This window comes from Eupeodes corollae, chromosome 1, assembly GCF_945859685.1.
Source record: "Eupeodes corollae chromosome 1, idEupCoro1.1, whole genome shotgun sequence".
In the NCBI taxonomy this organism is placed as follows: domain Eukaryota; kingdom Metazoa; phylum Arthropoda; class Insecta; order Diptera; family Syrphidae; genus Eupeodes; species Eupeodes corollae.
In genome coordinates, this window is record NC_079147.1 from 278980076 (window position 1) to 278985663 (window position 5588).

The following is a 5588-nucleotide window of genomic DNA, read 5'->3' on the forward strand; positions in this document are numbered from 1 at the left end:
ACCATTGCGTGGGTGGTTTTTTTTACCATAGCAGTTTGAAAAAAAGGTGAACATTTTGGTTAATCCTAAATATCTTAAAAACCAAAAACGGTAGAGTCTTGAATTAAATTTTATATAATTTATTGTAACATGATATCAATGAAGTATATTTTTTGAAAAAATCTATTTAAAGGTTTTTTTATAAATCAAAAAAACAGGAAAAAAAAAATTGTCACCTCCAAAATTTTAAGCTTAAAAAATACTATTTTGTGCAACGAAAAATAATATTTTGACATCTGATAAAATTTTGAAAAAAATCGAATTGACAGTTTTTTTTATAAAAAATAAAATTCCAAAAAAAAAACATTACTCAAAATTGGTAAAAATTGAATATCGATTCAAATATCTTTTCAGAAACTTGAAATTTGGGCTTCAATCTTATTTATCTTAAAAGAAATATTGTTTTCAACATTCAGTTAAATTTTGAAAAAATCGAATTGACAGTTTTTGTAAAAAAAATTAACAAAAGTTGATAAATATTGATTTTCGACTCAAATATCTTTTCAAAAAATTAAAATATTGGCTTCAAACTAATTTTATCTTATAAGAAATATTGTTTTCAACATTCGATAAAATTTTGAAAAAAATCGAATTGATAGTTTTTTTTACAAAAAATAAAACTCTAAAAAAAAACAATACTTAAACTTGGTAAAAATTTACTTTCGATTCAAATAGCTTTTCAAAAATTAAAAATATTGGCTTCATACTTATTTTGTTTAACAGAAAATATTGTTTTCAATATTCATTAATTTGTATATAAAAATCCAACAGTCCGTTTTTCCATAACAAATAACATCTACAAAAAATAGTACCCAAATTTGATAAAAATTAATACGAGTACATATAGACAAACTTTTAAGCAAGACAAATCGACCGACGCGACGGGAGGGTCACATCCCAGCCTCTTTTTAAATTGACAAATCAAAACGATTACAATAACTTCCTATTTAAAGTAAAAAATACCAACTTATTTTTATGGTGAGTATAAACAATGAGGAATGCAAGGTATGTAGGTGCGAGATTGAATGTATGCAATGTTCCTTTTGCATTTATCTCAAGCCATACGGTTTAAATTAAAATTGAATCAATTTCTTTTTATTTTACCTTATTTAAGTATAATAAGTTGTGAAATAAGTTCAATTCTTGAAAACTGGCCTTTTTTCATTGGGTTTTATTTTACTGCACCATTTTGATTCATAAAAAATCAGGAACTTGATTCTATTATGTCTAAACCAATTTGAATAATCCGACAGTTTACAATAACTTCAAATGAAAAAGTTGAAAAACACAAAGCATTTCATTCGACATTGATGCGAAACTTAAAAACTTGTTATTCGTCAACTTAGTCCTTTATTATTTTTTTACATAGAACTTTCCCTAAGAAACATGTTAATTTTGTAATACGGAATCACTCAGTCAAGCAAGGCCATCATTCCAACCAAGTCTTCAACCTTGAACCTGTGTGCACATTCGTAAGCTAGAAAAAGCAAAATCCCATGACAAATCTCCGAATTCAGGTTAACTGCAACAAAATAAAACACAAAAAAAAAAACATCTTATATTTAAATTTGTTTCATTTTAAATATATAATATATATTTACCTTTTTCAGCTATTTAAACAAAATTTCATAATGTCACCGGAATTATATACATATTCCGTTTTCTTGGCTTAAGTTGTGCCTTCACTATAATACTGCCTCTGCTTTTTTTTTCCGTCGTCGTCGTTCATACTTCTATTGCAACATTAATGCAACTACTGCGCTCTGTGTTATGCTACCGCGTTTTATATCCGCTGTATCCTTGAGATTGTTGGAAAAGACGAGGGAAAACTTTATTTAAAAAAAAAAAGAAAAAACAGAAAATAAATAAATATAATGTAGGTATTCGTATGAATGTATGTACATTTTTGCACAGGATATTAACCAAGAAACTTTGTTTGAATACCCGAAGCGACACGATAACAGAATGCATAGCATAGCAATGTCGTATCCTTGTTATAATCTTATACGACTGGAAACGGGGTTTTTGTATATACTTAGGTATACTAACTTATTCTCGCTCGCACGGGTACTTTTATAACGAACATGCAACAGGGATTTAAATTGGAGTTTAATTTCACGTAAAGTTCATGTTTTCCGAGGCAACAACATACAAGAAAAAAAAATATAAAATACATTAATGGAAATTTGTGTGTGTGAATGTGTATCTTCTGCTTCTGGTTTGTACAGACAGAAAAAAAAATCTTAAGTGCAAAGACGAACAACGGGTTAATTAATTTTTAATTATTTTAACACAACATACGGCTTAATTCGGTAATCTATTTGAATGAGGTTTGAATATATTAATATACGGGAAGAACATACGTACGTTCGTCGGTCGTGTCGTCAGCGCCGCGCCGTTGTAAGGACTTCAATGAAAATGCACGACTTGATCCCATCTCCCATATTAAAAGTAACAACATATTTTTTTCTAACAAGTCGCCTTTAGATATCTGAAACTTTTAGTATTGGTTTAAAACAGACTATTAACTTTTCAAATTTTCCTTGAAAGTAATTGTTTTTTTTTTTATTTCAAAACCTTATAATAAAATATTTTGATTTTGTCAAGTTTTTCTTCCGCAAAGCTTCACAATCATTTCAAGTTGTGATGTTATGGAAGACATTCAGCTCCAATTGTAGGAACAGTGGCCTATTTCATCAAATTATAATTACAATTACAGATTTGTACTTGTTGATTCCATTTACAAATTGTTTTTCTGTTTTATAAAATACAAACTTAATTCCAACAGATTTGTAAAAAAAAGAGAAAAAATAAAAAGGGAAATAGATTTGTTACTTACGAATGAAAATCAAATCTGTTTCATCATTTATTTTGCAAAGTTGTAAGAACAAAATCGTCGACCGGTTCAAATCGTAATATAAAAAATTTTAAACGGTTAGCGAGTGGCAAAAAATTTTGAATAAATCAATTGTTCGAATTTCAAAGCTGCCATTGGTTTCATCTCGTAAGTCGAAATTATGCATCATTTTATAATTTGAATCAACCTTCTTGGCTGCAATCTCAAATCTTTGAGGCAAGGATGTTTCATTTTTTGAACACCAATCGCATTGTCTTTAAATTGATTTGTACATTCTATTATATTGATTGCTGGAGATGACATTCTCGTTCATCAGCCAATCTTTTAGCGGATATCCCTTATCAAATGTTTTCAAGTGTTGAAAATAACGGTCTTCTTTGGTGTACTCGCACATCGTGAACACTACCGGGCTAATTAACGTAAGCATTATAAAATGTATAGTCGGGACCGCAAACCAACATACAATTAATTGATTGATTGTCGTCGTCTTGTCTATCGAAATACGCTGATTCAAACTGTCTCGGAAAATCAATTTTAATTAGCGTTCCATCGATAAACAAATGGCATACTTTAAACAAAATTAATCATAATTTCAAGTAGGTACATGGATTTTTAAGGTAAATAATATTTACTGGCAATACTAAAGAACCATTGACGAATGCTTCGTGTTCTTCTCGTAAACCTACAGTATTTTCAAAAAAAGTATCAATAGTGCCTAATCAAACACGATATTTTTTGAAAAAATAAATTTACGGGTTTTTTTGTATTTATATAAAAAATTTATGTAAAATAATATACAAATTACTGAATATCGAAAACAACATTTTCTGTGAAATAAAATAAGTTTCAAGCCAAAATTTTTAATTTTTAAAAAGCTATTTGAGTCGAAAGCAACTTTTTATCAAGTTTTAGAATTGTTTTTTTTTTTAGACTTTTATTTTTTGTAAAAAAAACTTTCAATTCGATTTTTTTTTTTCAAACTTTGTCCTAATATTGAAAACAATATTACTTATGGGTAAAAGTTAATAAGAAGCTATTATCTCAAATTTTTGAAAAGATATTTGAGTCGAACACCATTTTCTACCAACTTTTGTTAATTTTTTTCGGGTTTTTAATTTTTTGTAAAAAAACTGTCAATTCGATTTTTTTTCAATATGTTACTGAATGTTGAAAACTATATTTTTTTTAAATAAAAAAGTAAATTAAAGCCAATTTCTCAAAGTTTTGAAAAGATATTTGCGTCAAAATCAATTTTTACCAACTTTTATTAATTGTTTTTAGGTTTTTATTTTTTGTAGAAAAATTTTCGATTCATTTTTTCTCAACATTTTTTAAAATGTTAATAATAATATTTTTTATAAGATCAAATAAGATTGAAGCCCAAATTTCAAGTTTTTGAAAAGATATTTGAATCGATATTCAATTTTTACCAATTTTGAGTAATGTTTTTTTTTGGATTTTTATTTTTTATTAAAAAAAATTGTCGACTTTTCTCAAAATTTTATCAGATGTCAAAAACATTATTTTTCGTTGTACAAAATTGTTTTGGAGATGAAATCATATTTTAGTCTTAAAATTTTGGAGGTGACTTATTTTTTTTTCAGTTTTCTTGATTTATAAAAAAACCGTTAAATGGATTTTTTTTCAAAAAAATATACTTCTTTGATTTTACGCTACAATTAATTATACACAATTTAATTCAAGTCTCTAGCGTTTTTGGTTCGTAAGATATTTAGGGTTGACCAAAATTTTCACCTTTTTTTCAAACTGCTATGGTAAAAAAAAACACCCACGCCCTTTCTGCTCTTTCTTCCTTGTTATCTGTATAACAAAATTTATTTGAAATCGATATCTCTTCTGGTTCTTGAGTATTGGACGACGAAAAAAACACCGCGAACGTACGAACACACGCACTCTCAGACATCTGTCTAAAAATCTTTTATTTCGACTCTAGGGACCTTAAAACGTCGACAAATGTCAATTTGACAAATCGGGCCCATCACAATAACTTCCTATCGGAAGTTAATAAATAAAATAACGGTTTTATTTACAAATCAAAAGGAATGTTCAATATAATTATTACGACCTCGATTATTTAAAAAATCATTTTAAAGAATGATATTTTCAATACCTAATAAAATTTTAATAAAAATCGAATTGACAGTTTTTTTACAAAAAAAAATTCTAAAAGTGTTCAATATCTTCTTAAAAAATGCAAACTCAAACTAATTTCATCTTGTAGAAAATATTGTTTTCAATATTCAGTAGAATTCTTATAAAAATACAACAATCAGTTTTTCAAAAAAAATATAATCTACAAAAAATAGTACTCAAAACTGGTAAACAATTAATATTCTATTTGTCTCTTTACTAAATGAAGCTATTGACTTCAAAATTATTTCATTGCGTGCTTCAAAATTATTTCTTCCAAAGCTTCAATTGAAACGAGCTTGTCTGTATATATAGCTTTTACATAGCCCCACAAAAATAACCTTAAATCGCAACATCTAGGCGGCCAATTGACCGGTCCCGAACGTGAAATAAAATGTTCACCGAATTTGCCTCTCAATAAGTCCATACATAAGTCCTCTTAATAAGTGCTGTGTGGCATGTGGAACCGACTTGTTGAAACCACATGTCATGCAATTCAAGGTCTTGCATTTTGGGCAAAAAAAGTAACATATCATCTCAC

The 5588-nt window shown here is 27.6% G+C and overlaps 1 long non-coding RNA gene across 1 annotated transcript; it reads right to left on the reverse strand.

Annotated features, from left to right (window-relative positions):
- Positions 1–1193: 1193 nt before the first annotated feature.
- LOC129940943 (uncharacterized) lies at positions 1194–2078 on the reverse strand. The gene is made up of 3 exons (XR_008780792.1): positions 1942–2078; positions 1641–1868; positions 1194–1561 (listed from the first exon to the last, which is right to left on the reverse strand). It is a non-coding gene; the product is annotated as an uncharacterized LOC129940943 (long non-coding RNA).
- Between the last annotated feature and the right edge of the window lie 3510 nt (positions 2079–5588).